The sequence below is a fragment of the Furipterus horrens genome, unplaced genomic scaffold, assembly GCF_987537825.1.
Source record: "Furipterus horrens unplaced genomic scaffold, mFurHor1.1.pri manual_scaffold_2, whole genome shotgun sequence".
Taxonomy (NCBI): domain Eukaryota; kingdom Metazoa; phylum Chordata; class Mammalia; order Chiroptera; family Furipteridae; genus Furipterus; species Furipterus horrens.
Window position 1 is genome coordinate 198,737,305 of NW_028327172.1, and position 26,088 is coordinate 198,763,392.

At 34.4% G+C, this 26,088-nt stretch overlaps 1 non-coding gene across 1 annotated transcript; it reads left to right on the forward strand.

The window, feature by feature from the left end:
- The first annotated feature begins 12,805 nt into the window (after positions 1-12,805).
- Positions 12,806-12,941, forward strand: LOC150020266 (small nucleolar RNA SNORA48). Its single transcript, XR_016509563.1, has one exon. It is a non-coding gene; the product is annotated as a small nucleolar RNA SNORA48 (small nucleolar RNA).
- Positions 12,942-26,088: the final 13,147 nt, after the last annotated feature.

The following is a 26,088-nucleotide window of genomic DNA, read 5'->3' on the forward strand; positions in this document are numbered from 1 at the left end:
TTTTAAAAGAAAGATACTTTAGATATTTTGGATTATAGATCATTAAACTTCTTCTGAACCATACTAAACATTAACTTTGAAGTCAAGCAATCCTAGAGGACCCTCTATATTCCTCAGGGGATTTTCTAGACAGTGTTGACATCTTTGGTAATTGTTTGTTGTAGGGGTCACATGCATTTTAAGATGTTAAGCAGAATCCCTGAACTCTACTCATTACATTCAAGTTGTCATTGCAGACTCAGGTGTGAGTTGTGACAGCCAAAAATATCTCTGAATATTGCCAATCATCTCCTGTTAAGAACCACTGTACTAGATCTTATCTATCATTTTAACTCTTATTCTATCATGAATATCCAGTGGAATTTTCTAGGGGCTACATGATTTGCGGTTTCACGAGAGATTATTTTGTTCATCTGAAAATGTTTTCATCTGCCTTCTTTTTAAAAAGTTTGTGTAGTAAAATACAGATACCATAAAATGTATTCTTTTAACCATGTTAGGTGTACACTTTAATAACATTAACTACTTTTACAGTGTTGTGCAACCAACATTGTTCTATGTTTCCAAAAATGTTATCACTTCAAATGAAAACTCAAAAATTAAGCAATAATTCCCCATTCCTCTTTGCCTTCAGTCCCTGATAAACTCTAGTCAACGTTCTGCATTTATTCCAGATATTTACATATAAGTGCAAACACACAACATGTGTTCTTTGAGTCTGTGAGTCTGTTTTAATTCACTTATAAAACTTTCAACATTCATTCATATTTAGTATGTATAAAAACATCATTTCTGTTTATAGCTGAAAATATCCCACTGTACAGATTAACCATGTTTTGTTTCTTCATTCTTCCGTTGAGGAACTGTTAAGTTGATTTCACCTTTTGACTGTTGTGGGCCTTTGCCTTGAACTGTGAACTTAAGTGTTTCTCAATGTTTTTCTCCTCCCTTGGGTGGGATTTGATGGTTAGATTTGTGTATTTTCTTTTCCCATATCAGTTCGGCTCTGATAATACCCTAGCAGGTAAGACTGTGGTTAACTAGCTTCCCCCGAGGGAAGGCCTTAAGAACAGAGTGCTGTGATGTATTTCAGAATGCCTTATTTTTTATCCCCTGCATAAAGCCCATGGGCACTGTTTCCAATATTTACTGTGGTAACCTGGTCAGGCTTCTGGAGGTGAATCTCACAATAAATTTCACATTATTATCAAATTATGGTGACTCCCCTATGACTATATTCCTCCTGTAGTTTTTAACTCTCAGTTGTCAACAATAAGCTTCCAGAAATTCCTCAACTCCAGTTCAGATTTTCCTCCCCCTCTTCCTCCCCTGCTACTGGCACTGGCTCCTCAGGCATTTCATCTCAGAAATTTATTCTGATAAACCTCGCTCCCTGTAATCTGGTGTGTCTCTCCAGCATTGGCAGCAAGAGCAAGAGCTTGCCCCCTGTCTGCCCCTTCTTACATATCTAATAAGAATTGTTGATTTTCCACTCTGTTCAGTTTTCTACTTGTTCTTAGGACAGAGTGGCACCTTCCAAATTCCTTACAAAATAACTGGTTCTGCTTGGTTTTGATGGATCTTTGTGAAATTAAAACTGGTCACTGTCTACCATTTTTCTCTTCCTTTCTTAAATCCACTTTACAGAACAGAGAATTCTGTGTTGTTAGTTACCCCTCGCACCCATTCACCCAGTATTTAAAGATAATTTCCTTTTGAATCATAGCTTCTTTATTTTTCTGGTGATTATTCCATGCATGTTATTATCATGATTCATTTGTGTATAATGAGAGCTCCTCCTGCCACCACATTTGCCTGTAAGTCTTTGCATCGTTTATGCTTTTTATCACGTTAAATGACATGTCTGCATATGATTTTTTTTGTATTTACTGACCAGGGAATTTCCTAGACACGCTCAATTAAATTTGATCATACTTGATTTGGGTTACATTTGGTATTGATTTTGCAGTATATGCATATATTGGGTGGGCCAAAAAGTTTGTTACGTTTTTTCAGTAAAATAAAAGACACATTTTTTCATTTTTACCAATAACTTCACTGATTTGGGTATTTTGTGAATGTCATCGATCTCCTGCTATTGGTTTCTAGTGAGTAGAAGCCAGGGGTGCTGTAACCATCTTCCAATGCATAAGGGAGCCCCATAGAAAACAATTATTTGGCCAAAATATAAGTAGTACCAAGAAACTTTGCAAACCACATTTGATATGTTTGATCAGTTACAGCGCCTTCTTCGTACACTGCAAAAATATTTCCTTATATTTCAGTTGCATTTTATCTTCCTTGAAATAATAAATAATAAGCCTAAATGTTGTGTGCTTTCTTCCATCTTCAATATTAAAATGCCTAGCTGCACAAAAATTTACCAGTTTTTACAAATGTTTCTTTTTAATGCATGCTGATATGACAGCTGTCACAATATAATCTAACAAGACTGTTTTGAACAAAGCTAAAGACAACTAAGCACTACTAGGGCCAGTGTACAGAAAAAATATAAAGGACTTTTTGGTGATGTTTCTGTCCAGAAGTATCCATACATGTACTATGAAAAATAGAGATATTTATTGAAGAAGATACAAGATTCAAGAAAGATTTCACGCCAGATAATGACACCTCAGTCCCCTCAAGGTAGCCACCTTGGAATCTCATAGAGTTCTCCCAGTCACCATCAGCTGCCCACCGTATTAACCTGAATCACAAGAATGGTCTGAAATCTCTTCCCTTTCAAAAGGTGATCTGAGTTTGGGGAAAATTCAGAACTCACAGGCTCCAAATCTGGGCTGTAGGAGGGGGCTGAGTCACTTGGGTGATTTGATGTTTCACCAAAAACCTCTGCATGAGATATGATGCATGAATAGGAGCTCTGTCACAATGAAGCTGCCAATCACCAGTTGCCCAAAAATGTAGCCTTCTGCATCATTCAAATAGTTTCCACAGAGGAATATTCAAGCTTAATACAAAATCTGATGCAGAATTGTTTCTCTACTTGCTCAGTCATTTTGAAAGCGACAGGCCACACAGTACTTATGCTCAATCAACTGCATGTACCACTCTCACTGACTAGTACAGTGAAGTTGTCATTGTTCACGCATGCGCATTCCAGTCCCTATCCTTAGCTGCCAGATTACATTGATGTTGCACAAAACATTTTTGTTATATTAACAATGACTGGACTCTATCCAGGCAGATCTTATATATATATATATCATTTTGTCTTTTCTATTCTTCAGGAAAGTAAATTATACTCCATGTCTGTAAGTTATTGGGACTTGCTTTTTTTCAGTTTTTCTTTCTCTCCATATTGCAACTTAAATATATGTTTTATGTATACTTATTGTTTTTCAGTTGTGTTCCAGCAATTTTTAAAAATATGATATCATATCACTTAATTCTAGTATTTCCATTTAGTTGTTTTTCATAATTTTCCAAGGTTTCATAAAAGTCTTTATTTCTTGAAATCTTATTACCAACTTTTTTCTCTAGATTTGCTAAATATTGATTATGATAATTACAAAAACTATACCAACAAATCTGTTCCATCATTATGCTACAAAATGGACAATATTTCAAACTGTAATTAACAAAGTTAAAAGTGCAACAGAGCAAGGAGATCTGAAACACTGGAATAGAAAATAAATATGAAACATAACCAGAGTTATAGTGAAAATCCCTGTCCTTGAAAATATTGATATCTCAGCCGTTCTGGATACTCTAGAGAAACATAGTGAAAGTGGACTTATTGACTTAAATGAGGAAAGTAATTGTAACCAAAAAAATGAAGATGTCCTAGAGAAAGTAACACAAGCAAAATATTTCACATAAAAGTTTAAAGCTACTGTCAGAGAGATATTTCTAACAGTGGAAAGTACAAAGAATTACAGATGGGTGGCCAATCCAAACTTAGAAAGTAGTAAGACAATCTGCTCAATGTTTGAAAGAATGACCTCCAAGTTGAAAGTTATAAGCTAAACACAAGGCAAACATTGTTCAAACTATTCTTGATAAGTTTTTATTTTTTATTATTTTTTATTTTTTATGTTTTTTTGTTTTTTTGGTTTTTCAATTACAGTTGTCCCCTTTTCCCCTAATTTTTGATAAGTATTTTTAAAGAAACAAAAACACTTCATTGTTTTAAATAACTGTATCAAATAAATATTATAGTACATTTTTCATTTTCATTTATACTCATTGCAAATCTTAAAATAAATTTTATATGTTGGCAATTTTATGGATTATGAAAACAATTATGATTTTTACACTAATTAATAAAAGATTTTTCCATTATTTTAGTTTTCAGTCATTTTTATATCCCCACACTACTTTGCAAAACAACAGACTTAGATGAACCCTGAAGATTGTCCTTCACACCAAACTACTTCTTGTTTCTGCTTTTGTAAGTTTTATTACTTATAAATGTTTTTAATTATAAAAACATTGCAAGCTTATGTTTTAAAACTTCAGATAATGCAGTGACCACTTCTCTAGTTTTATGATACTTTCTTTTTATTCCTGCGCTTTTCTTTTGTTCTAACCATTGATACTACCCTGATGCCAAGTCTAAGAGAATTTATGCAGTTTTCTATTATAATTTGTATAGCATAAGTAATGTTTACAGTAGTTTAATTAGCTTCTGAAGAATCACATACTTATTAAAAATATTAGAGATTTACTTTTACATCCCTTAGGACATCAAAATAAAAAGAGACCTTGAAATAGTTGGAAAATTTATAAAAACCAAACAAAAATCAAAGGTGTAAAAAATGAACATATGTTTAAAGCATGTTGCACATATTTAATTGTATGCATTTGTTAAGTTATTTTAAGGAAAGATTGTGCATTTTGTAAGAAATATGTCTAGAAATTCTTGTGTGGACACTTTAGATAAAAATAAAACATAGGCCAAAACTATAAATAACTAAGCATTTCTGTCATAAGAAGTGTGCTAACTTTCTATTTACTTTTAATGTCTCCTTTGGATACCCCAGTAAATGGTTCATAGTCACTACTACTAATATTCATTTCTATTTGAGATAATTATTTTACTCTTTCTACTAATAAGTGTGCTTTATAGCATATATAATTCAGATATAATTCACATACCATAAAATTTACCGATTTAATAATATGTAGGTGGTTTCCACTTTGCGGTTATTATGAATAATGTTGTTAGAAACCACCATGTTGATGTTACTGTTTGAATTTGTATCTTTCTCACTTTTGGATATACACCTAGGATGGAATTGCTGGAATATATACTCACTATAGTTTTGTACTTTGGAGGAAATATTAATCTGTTTTCCAAGCAAGGTCTAGCCCTTAATTTGCAACAGTATATGTGAGTTATATTTCTCTACATACTCACAATCTTTTTTAAATAGCTGTTTTTAAAAAAAAAATTATAGCCATCCTAGTGGGTGTGAAGCTCTGTTTCATTGAGTCCATGATTTATATATTGACATTGACTAATAATTTTGATCATTTTTAACATACTTATTGGTCATTGTACTTTTTGGCAGAAATGCTTATTTAGATCCTTTGCCCAATTTTGTATATGATTATTTATCTTTCTGTTATTAAATTTCAAGTGTTCTTTAATAGTCTAAATATAATTTCCTTATCAAATATATAACTTGTAAATATTTTATGTCATTTTGTAGGTTGGCTTTTTACTCTTTTGTTTGCATTTTTAAATTAAATTCTTTTTTTTTGTTGTTGTTTATGCTTTTGGACTTATATTTAAGAAATCATTATTAATCCAAGGTCACACAAATTTAATCATATTTTATTCTAAGTGTTTAAGCCTATACATTTAAGACTATGATCCATTTTCATTTAAAATGTGTATGATATGAAGTAAAAATCCAGTTTCTTGAATTTATTTAATGTGGCTACTTCTTTAATGTAAGTATCCAGTTGTCCTAGCATCACTTGTTGAAAAAACTATTAATCTTTTTTCTCCCATTTAGTTTTCTTGCCATCTTTGTCAAAAATTAATAGACTCGGGTGCTAAAAACACAATGCAATATATAGATGATGTATTATAGAATTATACACTTGAAACCTACATAATTTTATTAACCAATGTTATCCAATAAATTTAATTTACAAAAACAATTGGCCATAAATAAGAGGCTTATTCCTGGATTATCAATTGCATTTTACTAATTTATATGACTACACTTAAACTAGTGTTCTGTTGTATTTATTGTACTCTGGAGTAAGATTTTATATTGGAAAGTGAGAGCACATCTAACTTTGTTCATTTTTATACATTAACTTTGGGTAATCAAGATTCTTTAATATCCATATTTTGTAATTTTAGGATCACAATGGAGTGAAACTAGAAATCAAGCACAATAAAAATAAAACCTCAAAAACATTCAAACACATGGAAGCTAAATAGCACTCTATTAAATAATGAATGGATTACCAATGAGATCAAAGAAGAAATCAAAAGCAACTTAGACACAAATGAAAATGAACACACAACAACCTAAAATCTATGAGACGAAAGTGGTCCTGAGAGGGAAGTTCAGAGCATTATAGGCCTACCACGAGAAGCAAGAAAAATCTCAAACTATCTAACTCTATATCTAAAAGAACTAAAAAAAAAAGAACAACAAAGTCCAGAGAAAATAGAAGGAAGAAAATGATCAAGATCAAGACAGAAATAAATGATATAAAGGCAAAAAATAATAATAATAATAATAATAAAAAGATCAATGAAACCAAGAGCTGGTTCTTTGAAAAGATAAACAAGATTGACTAACTTTTAACCAAACTTATCAAGAAAAAAAGAGAAAGGACACAAATAAATAAAATCAGAAATAAAAGATGGGAAGTAACACCTGACATCAGAGAAATACAGAGGATTGTGAGAAATTACTATTAACAACTATGTGCCAAGAAATTGGACAACCTGGGTGAAATGAATACATTCCTAGAAACATTCAATCTTCCAAAACTGAATCAGGAAGAATCAGAAAACCTGAATAGACTGATTACAACTAATGGGATTGAAGTAGTAATAAGAAAAGAAACAGACAAACCAGCAAATAAAAGTCTTGGACTGGGTCATTTCACAGGCAAATTTTTTCCAAACAGTCAAAGAAAAACTAACACCTATCATTCTCAAACTACTCCAAGAAATTCAAAAGGAGGGAAGACTTCTAAACTCTTTCTGTGAGACCAGTATTATTATCCTAATTCAAAAACCAGGTAAAGGCACTACAAAGGAAGAAAATTACTTGCCAATACCCCCAATGAATATAGATGCTAAAAACCCTCAATAAAATATTAGCAACCCAGATCCAGCAATACATTAAAATGATGATACAGCATAATCAAGTGGGGTTTATTCCAGGGATGCAAGGTTATACAATTTTTCATATCAATAAATGTGATACCTCCACATAAATATAATGAAACATAAAAATCACATTATCATGTCAGTTGATGCAGAAAATATTCTGATAAAATCTAACACCCATTAATGATAAAAATCTTCATTTTATTTTATTTCCAGGGTACTGTTTTTCTTACCTCTTTATATTTGCTTTGGTAGAGGCTGTGGGGCAGCAACTACAGGTCTAAGTTGGGTGAAGGTGTTCAATCGTCCTGGACTTTGCGAGAACAGTTTCTGACTACATTTGCTATGAATGGCACAACTCACACAGTAATGTAATTTCATGTACAGGTTAGGAAGCACACAGATGTGGAAGATGATACTTATTTTGGAAATGTTCCTGATGGCTGTGGCCTTTCCACACACACTGAACAAAAGGTGATGGGGAAGGGAAGTCAAGATCTATTTTCAGTTATTGCATGCCATTATGAGAAGTATCTCTCAAGACTCTCATAACTTTGCGTGCTGCTGACCCCTTTATTAGTGGTTACAGGAACAAAGCTTCCAATATGGGTTGTTGGCTTCAGGTATATATCACCTGCTACAGAAATGCAGCCCCACCTCACAAAACAGTTTTCCCCATGATTTATTCTTTGGTAACTCATTTAACAATTTTATGGAACCAAGTAACTCTGAGTTATGGAATAAATGTTATACCAGTGATTTCATGGGATTTATTATAAGTGAAGGATATATGAATTATTCCTGTGTACAGAGGGGATATTTTAAAAGATGCCAAGAAGTGAGCACTCTACAAGTTATTAAATGATGATGTTTGGCAGAGAAAACAAATATACACATAACATATGTATCCTGTAGGGAGAAATTTTTTGCCTACGCCCAGTCTCAAAATGAAAAGTGAAGATTCTTATAAACCTGTTGCTTGCTAGTAGGTCGTCTGGGGTATTGTGATATTTTAGAGCTCAAGTTGGCCTTCAGTACCATCATGCAGACTTCTCAGTAGTGAATGTGGCCAGACTAGCTTTGGTGCAAGAAATTCCATGTTTTTAAATCAGTGTTTAGCCTCATTCTTTGCCACCATGAACAATTTGTACATGAGTTCATTAAGCAAGCATAGAGACGGCTGAGAGAAACTTCTGACTGACATCTGAAACACTGCATCCAACAGTTTATTGCATCCCTCATTAGACTGACACTTTCTGGTGGGCATCTATGAGAGACATAAACATCTTCACACCAACTCATTCTGAGAGAGCTATCCGTGTGTATTCCCTTTGTCACTAATGTCCCAATCTTGCTTTTTTCCGGATCCCTAGTTGGTCAGCCAATCTATGAATCCATGCCAAGAATCTGTAGATTTTAACTTAAGTCCCCAGTTCTCTTTCCACAGCAAGTGGAACCCCCAGATCCAAGTGACTTGGGAGGATATACAAAGTTGGGGAGACCCATGATACACACACACATGGTGAGCAACATGTTCATAACTGCAGTGGCAAATGCCAACCTGGAGAGTGCCAGAGAGAGGGGGACTCTATCTTCCAAAGGTTCAGGGGCCCCACCTGAGTCGGGGGGAGGTAGGCTGCAGCCCACTGTGACCGTAAGAGACTTTTGGCTTTTTGGAGAGATTGTGTGAATGGAGAACCAGAGAGTGACTTGGTACTTCAGTGGGTGTGCCGCAGAGAGACTATTTAAAAGGGGAGCTGAAGCATGCAGGGCAGGGACCCCGTGAGCAGCTGACCTGCCAGAAAAGGGACATGGTTGAAAGCATCGTTTGCTTCCACTGAATATTGCTAGACAGAAAGATCAAAAAGTTACACAGCAAGGGGATTCCTAGGCCTCAGCCCTGCATGGCTAGCAGGCCTAGAGAATTTGGGACTGTCTGCTGCAAGGGCAGCAGGCTGGGAATGGGACAGGGAGGACGTGAGAAACTGAGATTGTTTACAGCCAGGCCGAACCCACTTCCCAGGCACAGTTCAAACCCCTAGGAGGGGAAGGGAAGGGAAGGATATACCCATCCTCCATCTCCTGCAGGTCTGCAACCACTGCGTCCAACAGAGAAGCTCTGCAAAACAGGCAGGGCAAGCTCCTGAATCCCATGCAGGGTGAATATCCACAGAAGAAAGACAGGAAGAAAAAAGCCAGAAAGACCCATTCTGTACCTCTCTCAGGGAGACAAAATATACTGGTTCATGGGACCCTATTCCACTGAGGGCAGTAAGGCAGAGAGATCAGAAGTTGATGCAGCAAGAGGAAATCGGGGCCCCTCCCAGCCTTGGCTCACACACAGTTGCCATCAGCACCAAGCAGGAAAGAGCCAACCCTCTTACACACATTTGCCCCTCCCTTGCAATGGACAACTAGTTCATCATAAACTATACATTATTGGAAATGAGCTGAGACAGATCAAGATGTGTGGCGCAGGTCAAGGGGGACATACCCACAATTTTCCCAGAAGAATGAACAGTGCCTCCCAGGAAAGACCTAGGTATCCCACCCTACCGATAACAATAGAAGCCCCCTCTAGAGGCAGGAGAAGATAATGCATGTAGTACTGTAAGAAGTTGGATGACCCATCCCTGGACCCCGAGCTGACAAAAAGCCAGAGGTGAATCCAGAAGAAGAAGACAGAAGACAAACACCAAACTCTGCTGAGCTGAATTTCACCTCATTTTTCTTCAGTATTTGCATTATTTTTTCTCTCACACTGCCTTCAAACTTTCTTTTTCTTCAATAGTATTCCAACTAATTCACTGTTTTATTCCCTCTTTTTATTTATATTTATATGTTTTGATTTTATTTTTATTTCAAATCTCACATTATAGCCTTCCCTTGTCTTACTCCATTTTGCCTTCTTCCTATCCTTTCTTATTTTTATGTCATGAGCATAAGATGAAGTAAAAATAGCCTCTTCAGCAAATCATGTTGGAAAAACAGGACTGGTCCACGCAAAAAGAAAAAGAAAAGGAAAGAAAGAAAGAAAGAAAGAAAGAAAGAAAGAAAGAAAGAAAGAAAGAAAGAAAGAAAGAAAGAAAGAAAGAAAGAAAGAAAGAAAGAAAGAAAGAAAGAAAGAAAGAAAGAAAGAAAGAAAAGAAAGAAAGAAAGAAAGAAAGAAAGAAAGAAAGAAAGAAAGAAAGAAAGAAAGAAAGAAAGAAAGAAAAATAAAAGAAACTAGACCACCAGCTTACAACATACACCAGAATAAACTCCAAATGGATAAAGGACTTAACTATAAATTGTGATACCATAAAAGTCTTAGTGGGATACACAAGCAATAAAATTTCAGACATCCCATGAAGCAATATTATTGCCGTTATATATCCTAAAACAAGGGAAATAAAGAAAAAAGGTAAATAAATGGAACTACATCAAATTTAAAAGTTTCTATATGGCTAAAGAAACCATTGTCAAATGAAAAGGGAACCAACTGTATGGGAGAACATATTTGCCAATGATACATTGGACAAGGGTTTAATCTCCAAAATATAACAAGAACTCATATGACTCAACATCAGGAAGACAAAAATCCCAATTAAAGAATGAGCAAAGGATCTGAATGGACACTTCTCCAACGAGGACATACAGCTGGCTCATAGGAATATGATAAAATGCTCAACCTCATTAGCCATCAGATAGATGCAAATTAAAACCACAATGAGATATCAACTCACACCTGCCAGAATGACCATCATTAATAAATCAACAAACAACAAGTGTTGGCAATGATGTGGAGAAAAGGAAACCTTAATGCACTGTTGGTGGGAATGCAGACTGGTGCAGCCACTATGGAAAACAGCATGGAATTTCCTTAAGAAACTAGAAATACAACTGCCTTTTGACCCAGTGATTCCACTGTTGGGAATGTACTTTAAGAATCCCTTGTCTACAATTTGAAAGAATTTATAGATCCCTACGTACACAGCAGCACAATTTACAATGGCCAAGTGTTGGAAACAGCCTAAGTGCCCATCTGTAGATGAGTGGATTAAAAATTGTGGTACATTTACAGAATGGAATCCTATGCAGCAGAAAGAAGGAACTCCTGCCTTTGGCAACAGTGTGGATGAAACTAGAGACTTTTATGCTTAGTGAAACAAACCAGTCAGCAAAAGACAAATACTATATGACCTCACTTATAACTGGAACTAATGAACAAAATAAACTAATGAGAAAAATGGAATCAGAGACATGGAAACATAGAGCAGACTGACAGCTGCAAGTAGGAGTGGAGGAGGGAGAGGGGAAATGGTGGAAGGAAGAGGAAGGGGCTGGTCAAGGAACAGGTATGAATGACGCAGGGACACAGACAGTGGAGAGGGGATTGACTGTGGGCTAGAGGGGTGGTCTGGGTGGAGAGAGAAAAAAGGGAAAAAAAGAAATCAGGACAACTGTAATAGAATGAACAATAAAATAAACAAAAACAAATGAACAAATAAATATTCAAATGTTAAGCTTAAGTTGGCATGTTTCTAAAATTAGTCTTGTCATTGTGAATCAAAAGCTTAAAAATGTGTTACAAATCATTTCCATATATAGGAATTTATTCTATGAATTTATAAAGGATGTGAACACAGAATATTCAGCACATAATTTTCAAAACACTGCAAAACAGGTGTCATCAAATGTTATACATGTCAGACAGTTCAGATCAGAAAATATTTTATAGAAAAGTATGCAGATAAATTATAATACATATTAAAACACACATGTATGTACATCCTTTGTATTTAATATGAAAGTTAAGTTATTTAGAATGTGTTTGTGTATAATGTGATAACAGATATACATATATCCATACAAATATATATAGTGAATATAGGTACACAAAGACATATGTATATATACAAATAAAAATAAACAAAAATATTTATAAATATATGTAACTTTGTAGTAGGAAAATACATTAATAAGCTCCTTAAGAAATCAATTAGTATTGCTCTTAGGTCTCTTGGTTATAATCAAGTTTAGAAATCAATTAGTAAAATTAAGCTAAATATTTGTATTCAGCATTCTATTAAAAGGAATCAAGGATATATTTAAATTGTTCCCTTGTGATAAAATAAAATTAAATTAGAATAAAAGCTATAACCCTAAAGATTCTAGAATATAAAATCAGATGTCAACATGGTATTGAAAGGGCATGGAAATATATATGTGTATATATAATATTTTATATATATATATATATATATATAATACATATTGGTGTGAAATTTATTTACTCTATTTTTTTTGTAATTCTCATCAATGAATAGCAAATGTTTTCATCAAACAGACATAACAGAATATGTGCTATTATGAAAGAAATCTGCCAGTTGTGTCAGATACTGTCACAGGAGCTGGCTCTTTGAATCAGATATCTATATTCTTTAACAAGAAACAAAAGTAAATGCATTAAGCTTTTCACTCAGGAATTTGAAAAAATATCCCTGACCTGGGTAGAGTTGCACCTGGTTTGGTGGTGCTAATCTCATATCAGCCAGGGACAAAGTAACTCCTTGTTTATCCCAGGTTGGCTTTTGGTTTGTGCCCATGCCTGGTTCATGCCTTGGAGACATGGATTAGTGGAAAAAAAAAAAAAGAATTTGAAAAAAAAAAAAAATTAAAGAATCTGATATGTATACAGAGATTTATTTATAGACAACTTAAATTTTATCCTTTAGTTCAATGTTTGTATGATTAATTTTTTGAAACAACAAAAATATCCAAATTAAGGTAATTTTTATAATTACTTTAACTGTAATTAGAAACATAAACATAGAACAGAATATTATTCCAATAGAATCCATTGCAAAAAATGATATTAAAATTTTACTATTGTAGTATCATAGGAAAAATCAATCAATATAAATCATGGGATATTTTAAAATATATTTATGTCTACCTTTGTGTATATGTTTTAATATAGTTAGAAACGTATCAAATTTTATTACTATTCTATTAGAAGAATGCAGATGATGCTTATTTTCAGTACAACATTACAATCACTTTATAGATTTAATCTTTTACCATTCTGTAAAATAATTTATTACAAGATAACTGTACAGTGACCAAAGAGTTGGTTGAGTCATGAGCAAATTGATGAAAGGCCATTGATACCCACATCAGGACTATAGATTTTATACAGGAAAATCCAGATTATTAGTGAAAAGACATATTTGTTATTGGAAAAGATCTAAGTGATAAAAAAATTATGTGTCAAATGAACATCATTTTAACTATAAGCAGGGCAATAGAGAGAGAGAGATGACTTTGTCTAAGGATTGCTCCTAACTTATACATTGGAGTAAAATTTCCCAGTAACAGGATTTAATCCAGATATAATATAAATTACATAGAACTGTAAATTCATCAAATAAGACTTAACAGTTTTGATCTTAAATGGGTAATATAAAATTCCAAATATATAATGACCTTTACATAAACTGAAATTTTATTTTACAAAATGAGATTAATTGAAAAAGCAATGTTCTTTGTAAACAATAGACTCTGGATGAATAAAGCATAGAAACACTAACACCAACTAATAGCTTGTAACTAATGAGTGCTTACTGATCACCAGTCACAATAGTAAACATTGTTCATAGAGTAATTAATTCATTTTCCATAGTTACTCTGAGTTAAGTGCCATTTTTATCCTTATTTTAAAATTGAAGATACACACAGAAAAGTTAAGAAATTTGTTTATATTTTCACAAGCAGTAAATGGTAAATCCAGAATTTGATCACAAGGTACTGCTTCTATTTTTTTTTTACTATATAAAGCTTTACACTAAATAAAGATACATGTATAAATGATGTTTATAATATATTGATTGACATAGGCACAGTGCATCTTTTTACAATCTGTAGTTGTGGAATTTTGATTTGATTTAAAAAGCTTCTCATCTAAAAATTTTAAAAGTGCAAGAAAGTTTCTGTGTAAAATCCTATTATTAAAATTCACACTATGTAATTTTTACTTTTGTTCTTTTTTTCTAAGTGGAAATCAAATGGGTGAACTTTAAGTTCTATCTTCTCATTAAATAAAATCAAACTCCAATTCTAAAACAAGGAATCTGCCAAAAATGTGTTAAAATCTTATTCATTCTGACATTTCAGGACTCCCACTAAAAATATAGAGAAAAAAAGGAATCCCCTCCAAACCATTCTATTGCATAAAACTACTTTTAGAGAAAGAATACTGACTGGTCACAGGCACATTAGAATGTGCCTCTCAGGGTACATTAGGGGAAAAAAAAATTCTATAAGTTCAGATAAATGAATGCCTGTCATTGAAAGAGCTTCCTAGTGTCAGGCCTGGATGTTCTGGGGACTGTGCTGGGGGATCAAGCTGTGCTACACATTGGGAGCGCTGCCAATGAATGACATTTCCTGAGAACACGGGCAGAATTTTAAGAAGTTGCCTTGTCCTTCCTAAACAGTTGGGTTAAAGGGTATTTAAAAAGAAAAAGACACAGTCAACCTGCTGGGGATACTAGCGGGAAAAGCCAACAAATCTTTAAATTTAATTGAGCTGAAAATAAGCTGTATGGCCAGAAGTAAGAAATTTCCAGATTTTTTTTATTTTGTCTTACTTTTTTTTTATTTAAAAAGAATCTAAATGATCTATATTTGGAAATACATATTTTAGAAAAACACATGAGTAAATAGTTTAAGGCAAAAGGAGCTGACTAGATGTGGTCTTGCTCTCATCAAAATATACAGAAATGCAGTAGAGACAGTATGCTATTTTGAGACCACCAACTTTTTTATTGATGCTTTAATTATACAGTTGATATTATGCTTAATATGAGGAAGTGAATAAAAATAGGATTAGAAATGTAAAACTAATAGTTGTATCAATAATAATATTTGAGAGCTTACTATTTGTAGGTACATGCTTTATTTTAAACAAAATATTAATTACTATTAACTTGGATTCATCTTTCAAAGAACCAAAGAGCAAAATCTGTTGAGCATTTAGAAAATATAAAAATTTCCATTAACAAACATAAAATGTTTTATAAAATGCTTATACCTGGAAAATACATGCAGAAATTAAATATCTTTTAAAATCATTGATGCAATTTTTACTACTAAGACTTTGAATTTAAAATCAGTCCTTAATGGACATTCAACTCAACATAATAATTATCATTTTCAAAATAACTTGTCAATGATATTGTCATTCCTGTGGTTAAACTGTGTTTCTGTCAAAAAATCACCTTAAAGAACTATGTGTATGAGCAATCACTTTGTCATTCAAAAGCTGTTGCTTCAGAACTACATTATTAAACTATTAACTATGATTAGGCTTTGCTGTTTAGGGAAAGGCCAATTTAAGAACATGCCCACTGATCATTAGGAATCTAGAATACATCTTGCTGCAAAATCAGAACTAAGCAAGATACAAGGACTTCAGCTTCAAATATGGATATGTACTATGCACATATTAAGGTACCTTTCACATATATTCTAGAGGTAGAGTATGTATGCTCTGTTGGAAAGATGGACAGAAAATCCCCAAATTGACTATCTCATTCAGGAAAAATAAGCAATATAAACACAGACACAAGCACATTGAATCCTCAGGTTCTTAAGAACTCTCTTTATTGCCAACTTTTGTCTTTCCAATATTGCTTTGTGGATCTAGGGGCTCCTCCCATTTTCCTGAGTTGACAGTCCAAGAGTCCAGCTTTTTTTTTTTTTTTTTTTTTTTTTTTTTTTTTTACCTCTGGGCCCTTTCTGTCCAAGCCTTTAGGACAGAAAAGAGAAACCAGTTTTAAAGTGAAGCTCACAGACCACCCCATGCTTCACCAACCCAGCCACTTAGTTCAGCCAAACTATTGAGTCTCAGGAGGCAGCAATGCAGACAGGATTAAGTGAGGCCTATATGTACAGACAATCACTCATGTAATGAGATCATAGGCTTATGCCCTCTGGTTCAATTTTGCTCATTTGCTTGTGTTATTCATTAGTCTCCTGTAATAGGTGATAGCATAAGGTATTTTTCTTTTTTGTCTGGCTTATTTCACTAAGCATAATTCTCTCTAGTTCCATCCATGTTGTTGCAAATGGTAAAAGTTCCTTCTTTCTTTCTGCTACATAGTACTCCACTGTGTAAATGTACCACAGATTTTTGATCCACTCATCTACAGATGGGCACTTAGGTTGTTTCCAGGACTTGGCTATTGTAAATAGTGCTGCTATGAACATAGGGGTGCATAGTCCAGCTTTTTGAAGTTTGGATTCTCATTCTTTCCAGCAGACACATATTAAACCCATTATATATCTTAAGATTAAAACTGGTGGTTATAAATATGTATATTTTTAATTCGCTAAAAGAACTAAATTCTGATGTTCAATCTTTATCACCACTACTCTCTCTTACTTCCTAAGTTCTCATGATGGATAAGGAAATGGGAAATTTGCTCATTTATGTCACAGCCTTGCTTGTCCATCAATGGAAGTAACAACTTTCTTTTCACTAGACTTTCTTCTAGAGACAGAATCAATAGTAGTTTTAGAGATGAATATATTTAGAGAAATACTGATGGGAAGAACAGGAGCCTCAAACTGACTCATGTGGGGTTAGGCTAGTGAAGACAACTTTGATTTTTTAAAAAATAGTTGTAGGGGTAAAAATAATTATTAATGTCAGATGTTTATTCAAGCCAAATATTTTGGATCCACTAGTAAAAGATTAGATAAGCTTATTGTTTCTATTTTATCCACAGTAGCTAGTTTCCTAGACCCTTACATGTATTGAAAATTACTCCCTTTGATTCAGAATGGGAAGGAAATTATCCCTATCATAACTTGCATACTGTCACTGCCTTTTACCATCCAGATTACTGACATAGAACCCAATGATACAACACATTTAAGAGTCAGGAAAAAATGACTTTGTCTTACAAGTGATGTAGTTGATTCTTCAATACCATTTGTTTAATGCGTCACTTAAAGGCTCTTCTTTAAGTTAAATCCCACTTCAGGTACACAGAATACATTTATAAACAACTTACCCTCTACTGCTTTTAAAGAAGTAGACTCTCAATTCCATCTAACAATTCTGGAATCATTTTCATTACAGGCTTCCAACTTGTAAGACTTGCTATTAATCAGTTCCATGACTTCATCAAAAAAAAAAAAAAAAAAAAAGATTTATCCTTTTCTAGAGCTTTTCATCTTGTACATGTCACTATATCAGAATTTTCTGCTAGAGACAGGAAAAATATTTTAACATAGTGGCTAATGTTGCATATATAATTAGAATAAAATATAGTTCCCAGTTACAGCAATCCTGTACCAAAGCTACACCTATGAACTATTGTGATGTAAAGAAAGTCTACTAGTGCATATGAATACATAAAAATTTTTATGTAAATGTGTGAGAGTATCTTTGCATCCATAAGTGCACATGCACACAACTGCATGCAAATGTATGGACATATGTGAAAAGTAGCCTCAGAGAAGAAAGGGCTGCAATATGAGTAATTTCATTTATTCATTTCAATGTGATATATCAATACTATTAATAATCATAAAAAGAGAGTAGACAAAAATCATTATTGTCTCTGGCAGAACATGAGGTTTGTGGATATGCATGCACACACATCACAGAGTATTTGTATTAATGTGAATTTGTGTTAAGCCTTTCTACTTTCAACTGGTTCATTTGAGATCAATAGTATGTACATGTTGGGTTGGGAGTCAATCTATAGAATGTTCACAAAGTATAACTCATGACCAGTCATGTTTGTTATAAGTTTGATAGGTGCATTACCTAATTTAATATGTCTCAAATAGTAGCAGTTCAATAATCCCAGAGATTTTAATGTATTTGTATCTATAGATTATGTAAGTGAATAATATTACAAGTCATTTGGGGTTCTATTAAATATGGTTTGATGTATGCATGAAATAAACCTCTGCCTATTAAGAAAATAAATTGGGCAGTAAACTAAGAACACATTTACTAAATAGAATCAACTGCTTTTTTTCAATGCAGTATTTTCTTTTAAGCCATTTTGCTTTTCATAATGTTAGTTTACCAAGGACTAAATTAGGATTAAATATTTGTAAATTCAAAGGGTAAGAGGATTCATTTAAAACTTTTCCTAAGAAGGGCTAAATGTAATAGATTGGAGTTGAACAACTGGTTCTAAAAGAGAAAGATAATTGGGGTCATAAAGAAGAAAATGAGAGCATGCATGATCAAAATTACCAGTTTAAAAATTCTCTGTCTTATTATCTTTTTGTAAGTGATAAAAGATTAAACAATAAAGGGTGTAAAAGCAAAATAATTATATATATGTATATGTATGTATGTATGTATATATATATACACACACACACACACACACACACATATATATATAATAACAAGAATGGTTTGAATGACATTGCTATAACCTGGCAGCCAAGGAGAGTGGATTGGACTGCACATGCATGGACAATGATGACTTCACTGTACTGGTCAGTTGGGGTGGTAGATGCTTCTGAATGAGCCCATAGCATTCAACATGACTGAGTGAGCAGAGCAAGGAATCTGCACTAAATTTTGCATTCAGCATGGACATTCCTCAATGAAAAGTATTCGGATGATTCAGAAGGCTTTCAAGGTTGATGCAATGAGTGCAGCATAAATAAAAGTACAGCACAAACCTTCAAAGATGGTCAAAAATCTGTTGAAAGTGACCCGCACTTTTCAAGGCCTGCAATAAGCAGAACACCTGAGGCTGTTGAACGTGTATAGGCTGCAGTCAACAAAGATTGGTGACTGACAGTATGAGAAACAGAAGCTAATCTGGGGATTCCCAAAACTATGTCTGAGATTTTGATGCAGAATCTTGGCATAAAACGTGTTATGGCAAAATTTGTTCCATGGCTTCTGTTACCAGAGCAAAAGGAACATCGAACTATAGTTACTAATAAATTGATTCCAACTGCTACCAATGAACCAGATTTCCTCAAGAAGGTCATAACTGGAGATGAATCATGGCTCTATGGCTATGATCCAGAAATGAAGGCCCAGTCATTTCAATGGAAGTCACCTGGTTCTCCACACCTGAAGATGGTGCTGCAAAGTTGCAGCAAGATCAAGACCATGTTAACTGTGTTTTTTGAATGGGAAGGTATTGTCCATCAGAAGTATGCCCCTCTAGGCCAAACATTGTTAAGGGGTACTGCTCTATCTCAATGTTCTTTGTCAGATGAGAGATGAAATATGACAAAAACGGCTGCAGCTATGAGCAACCGGTGATTGGCAGCTTCAACATCACAATGCACCCACTCACATACCACGTCTTTTGCAGTGTTTTGGTGAAACATCAAATCACCCAGGTGACTCAGCTCCCCCCTCCCCTACAGCCCAGATTTGGTGTTCTGTGACTTCTGGCTTTTCCCAAAACTAAAATCATCTTTGAAAGGGGAGAGATTTCAGACTGTAGATGAGATCCAGGAAAACATGATGGGACAGCTGATGGTCATTGGAAGAACTGTGTGAGGTCCCAGGGCACCTACTTTGAAGGGGACTGAGGCATCACCGTCCTTTGTATAATGTTTCTTGTATCTTGTATCTTCTTCATTAAATGTCTCTATTTACCATTGTACATGGATGCATACTTTCTGGACAGACCCCATATATGTTCAAGTTGTAATCATTTTTAGGACTGAGTCTTATACACTTTCTCAACTAAATCATCTTCATATATATGTGTGTATATTACTGAATCAAATAATATTTTCCACCTGTAATTTACACACATACAAACATGCATATATAACATGTTATGCATATAGACATTTTGGTACACATATATGCATCTCTATAATATAAGTAGGTGTATGTGTGCATTATATATATTATACACTCATATATATATAAAATAAATGATTGAATGAAAATAAAAGTACAATTTGTCTCATCTTACTCTTACTTTGAAGTGTTCAGGAAATAATTAGGCAAATTAAATATTCACCCATGCATTTAAACAGTGACTAAGAGCCAATGTTTATTCAAATCCAGTAAAGAGCTCTTATTTGAAATTAATAACCTTTTTTATTATATCTGCTTGACCTCTAAAATGCCCTCAACCATACTGCATTTGAGGCTGTACTTAGAATCACATCTCAATTATTTGCATATGGATGGGTGATGAATGAATGGTTGAGTTTATGGGTGCTTGATAGATATAAGGATCACTCTTGTTCCACCATCTCCTGAAGAATTTCTGAACACACTGCGACTTGTGTGACCATCTGTATACACTGTATTTTGTCTTCTCTTGAGGTCTGTGAAGCTGGTTGTCTCCTTTATCTTGATGTGTCTTTCTGGCCTGGAACAGTGCTACACATAAAGTCGTCGTCGGCAGCCGTCCGTCTCGAGAGACGATGGTGTAGCTTCCTAAGTGTCTATCTGCACCGCCGAGAATGGCTGTGCAGTCCGACTCGGGAGTGACACGGCATCTGTCTCCTCCCGTGTTGAATCGACATCTTGCGATGACGCTGGAGTGTCCTCTCCAGTGGAGCTGAAGCTACAGAGCCTGGGCAGGGTGATATGGAGGGTCTGCTGTTGCCCATGCAGCAGACCCCCCCTCTCTTCGCAGCTGAAGGGTCCAAGGGAAAGACGGAGTCGATACAGCTTGGCTTCAGGTGCGCCGCAGGAGTTGCCGGTGTTGACTACAACGTCAAACCGCCTTAGGGACTCCGGCTCCGGATTTTCTGTCGGGGTTTACTCCCTTAGCCTTTCCCCTGAAGAGGTATGCCGCAAGGCAGCGGAGGTTTTTTGGAGTCAGAGTTTTCCTTCTCTGATGTACCCTGACTGGAAGATCGAACCAGCGACACTTAGCTCGCAGGCCGATGCTCAATCCACTGAGCTAAACCAGCCAGGGCAATACACATAAAGTAGGACGGCAATAACTTGTTTATTCCATCCACGCCACTTCCAAATTTGAGAGGTATATGACCTGCAGATTTGTATTGATTTGATGGGATGACTAAGCCAACTCCATAAAACGAGGGTTTTTTCAGTATTTAGTTTTTTCCAGTGTATTTGATCTCTATTTTATAAATGATCCCGATTTGCTTCAGTATTCCTTCTTCCCCTTTCTGGGAAGTGTACATCTGCTGCTGACATCTGTCTTCTATCTCCTTTTGTAAATTATGAAGTGATGCCAGCTTCTTCTATCAACAAATTACCCTTTGAAACATTTAGAGGTTATAATGATTCTTTGATTTTCTTTGATTCTTTATGAATTTGCAAAATGACTCGATGCTTATATTAGCTTTGTTTGTCTTTTCTTTTTCCATATTTAATATTTATAGTTGGCAGGCACAGATGGTGTACTTTGTTATGTCCTGAGATGTTGCTATTTTTTTCATTCCTTAATTACAGTAGTGTCAGTCTGTAATATCCCCAGCCTCCATCTCTAGTTGACATTGTAGATTTCACATTTGTTGTATTATTTAATGAACTACGTTTGACAGTGTCAAATATACAATAATCTTTTACTAATCTACTGCTTTTTCCTGTTTGCTACATTGACCATTTGCCCTTGCTGTTAGATGTTCCCCTCAATTTATTGTATTTTTTAAAGTTTTGTAGATATTTTAGTTACTGGTATCTCCTATAGAAAGACAATGAAGAATGAGGAAAAGAAAACTATCTGAGTTGCACGGTAACAGCTAGAGGCATGGTAAAAAAGATACAAACCAGTTTTCTTTTCCCTTTCCCTGTATCTCCAGAAATGTCATTCTTATAAATTGATAGAGAAAAATCACATATCTTTATTTCACATTATACAAATCTGTATCTTTTTAAAAACTTTTTTTATTTATTATTATTTTTTTATATATATACAGAGGGGAAGGGAGGGAGAAAGCGAGGGAGAGAAGCATGATGTGTGAGAGAGACATGGATCAGTTGCCTCCCATATGCCCCCAACTGGAGACCTGGCCAGCAACCCAGGCATGTGCCCTGACTGAGAATCAAACTGGTGCTCTTTTGGCTCACAGGCTAGTGCTCAATCCACTTAGCCACAGCAGCCAGGGAAAATTCTTTATCTTTAAAAAATGCATTTCCTAACATTACATACTAATAGGCCTAATTCATATAATTTAAAGTACTATTGGTTTGTTCTCATAAACTTACTTAATTTTCATTATTTGATTTGGTTCCAGGTCACCTTTGTGCCCAGATAACCAGTGACACATTATTACAAATCTTTTTCCTCAGAGATTTCAATAAACGCACAAGGACTTCACATGTCAGTCTCTTAAAATCATGCTTTTGAGTTATATTCTAGACTTCCGCAATATTTTTTCATTCTCTAACTTTGTTTAAATGTAATAAATGCTAATTTAGTGATTATAACACAAAGTATCTTTTCTAATTAGTTTAAATTTTTCACGTCAAGGACTACAAAAACATGTTTTATTTTCATTTAAGTAGATTTTTAAAAATTATATCTGAGCATTCTTTCAAAAATTCCCTGAGAGGCAGACCTAGAAATAGAAGCCTCCTATTCATTTAACAGTCCTGCTCTGGGCAATGGAATCAGTATTTTGCCCTTGGATTTAACATCAAACAAGATTACACAGATTTCTCAGCTACTACACCTGACAGTGTCAGTCACCTTTTAAAAAGACATTTGTAGCATCACTAGAGACTGCCTTTCTCATAGCTCAATGAAAGCCCTATACACATATCAAAGGGTGTTGTGCGACCTTTTGTCTTTCATGTCTACTTTATCTTTTTTTTAACTTCAGCATAGAACGAAGGATCTATAGGATTCTGAAATTACATTAGACAAATGCCTTGAGTGAAAAAATATTTCCAGATTGGCATTTTATTTTATTATTTAAATCAGAATATGTGAAAAGACAATGCATGTTTATTACCAGTGTTCATAGAAACTACATACACTATTGAAGACTTACCCTATGCCAGGCAAGAAATTACAAACAGCTGCCTAGTGGCTATATTCCAAAAAATATGTGTCTGCATGCACACATACATGTGCTGTTGCATATACTGTATTTATACAGACATTTAAAGCATTTCAGATGAAAGAAAGGACTTTAGATTAATCAAAAAAGTAGACTTAATAAAACCAGAACAGCTTTTATAAAAAACAATACTAATTGGCAAGTGCTCTTTCTTATACCCCTTTGTCACATTCCCTTAATCTTGTCTCCACTGTTTCATGTGTCAATCAGACTTCATGGGGAAATATATTGTTTACCTTGATATCATCACTTAAGTTATTATTTTGTAATATTTAAAACAATTTTAAAGCTACTGATGACGTATGCACAAAGTGATGTTAATTTTTAGGGTTTTTTTTTTTCTTCTTTTCTTTATTTGGCCAAACCATGCCCCCTTTTCTAAGATGCTCACATGTTCTTCTTGGGTGTCATTGTCTGCAACTGCAGTAATGCCACCAGGCAGGGTGTCACACTTATGAGCACCAGTTCCATCTCTTAATGTCATACTGTAACTGTACCACATAAGCAGAAATTTCCCTAATAGTCAAATTACACCTTTCAATACCATATTCTCATTTATTTTAAGTCATTTCTCTTTTTGGTTAGGATTTGTGTTTTCCTTGTGCAGGAGAAAGCAAATATTACAGAAGTGACTTTAAAATATTGGTTTCTTTGATTGTTTTTGTTTTCCCAGATATTGACACAATAGAGGCTTACGCTAAGCATATTTATTCTCAAGACACTTGTATGTCTTGACACTCAAGACTTACTGTGCATTCATATGCTGTGTAGAAAAGTGAAATGCGCGTCACACATTCCCCACACCAACCTCTATCTGATTTACATGCTGTACGTGGGCTACTTCTTTTTTGGAGACTGGCCGTTGTAGGCATTTTATTTTACCATTCTTCGTGTTAGGTGTTCGAGAATTTTTTAAACGCATAAGAACTAGTCTAAATTTCCAGAAAATCTTAATGAAGAGAATGAGAGAGGCATAAACACAAGGCAGTTGTAATACATTGTAAAATTGTGAAAAATGCAAACTTACTTACCAAGACAGATTACCAAACCCCGGCGACCGAAGCATGAAGTAAGCAGAGACAGCTCCTGCCGGACTACAATTGCAGGAGACCCCAAGGGAAGAGCGCTGAGCTCAGCTCCTTGTTTTCATGACCCACAGAAACACTGAGCAGGAGGACATCATTGCTGTTTTCAGGTACTACGTCTGAGGCAGTAAGACACATTAGGCTCTGAAAAAGCAATTGACGAAATGGTGCGAGCATTAGGAAACAGAAATGAGAAAAGTATAATTCTTCTCTTGGATTTAACAGTATGTTATGTTAAAGAAGCATCCTTTTTTTTTTAATGGCTCACAATGTTTTTCTTCATTTCTCCTTTGTACTTCCCAGAATATCTTTTTTTATTTTATATTTTTACATCTAGCAGGAAAGATTTTATTCATGTTTTCTGTTGAAGTTTTACCTCGTGCTTTCTTTTTCCCTTTGTATACATTTTTTGTCTTCCAAATCAACCCTCTGCTTCATCTGGGCATATGTATTTTGCTCTGTAAAATGTATCCTACTCTGTACTAAAATGTACTTTCTGTGAACCTGAAACTTCCATTACAGGTGGTCTGTGAGTTAAATAGAAGATTAGAAAAAAAGACTTAATGGGGAAGGAAAAGGAAACCAGAAGGTATGATGAAGTGAGAGGAAATCATCAACACATGATTCTCCCCCAAAAGTCTATTCCTTACACTTTTAGTCTTGACGTATAATGAGGTAGTTCCTTCCTATACCCATAATGTCTGGCACTTGATTGACTTACTGCAGTGTTTATACGTTTCCTTCCTATGAGAATATCTTTTCTGTCAAAACCCTATTGGTTTTTTCAAGACTTAATATTTATACTGCTTTTTCACTATTTGCATGTGTTCTGTACTCTCAGATCAGTATACTTTGTGATGTCATAAAATTATTCTCCACTTTGAGAAAACACTCCCAACACTTCGAAAAACATTTTCAGAGGGTAATTAGGTCACATAATCAGCTTAATGATAACTTTCTTCTCACTCAGGATAAGCATTACATATCTTTTTCCCACATCTATCTTTGTTCAGGATTTCAAGTAACTGGTGTTCATAAGTTTCAGGGTCCATGTCTTTGGAAAATACAGCTTTTCATAAAATGTTCACATTGTTTGCATATAATAATGCTGAACAAACTCATTTGTTATACGCAATGGAAAAAAGACCCTTATCTGAAATTGCACCATAGTATTGGGTTGGAGGAGGGGAAGAAAAGTGGGTGCTAAAACTTACTGTGAACTAGCTATGTGCTAGGCACTGGTTATCCAGAGTTTTACTTTTTAAGATATAGTAATTTGATGATAATTCTATTAATATATATTATTATATGAACCACGTCTGGCGCATATTAGGTATTAAGTTAATGTGAGATTCCTTGGTTTCTCTTGGTTTGAAAAATGGAATTTATTCTGGATGAAAGCAGATCTCAATGTATCTCCCTCTGTAATATTTATAATTATTTACATTGGAAATATTTTCCAATTTCCCTTATGATTATTTTCTGTAATTCTTCAGATTAGTTTTAAATTTTTTATCATTTTTATTTCTCTCCTCTTTGTGATTAATGCATTTATTCTGAAAGGTAGGAAAGCACAAGATTTTATATATTAATTTGAAATGGATGGCCTTTCACTTTTAACTTTCCAAT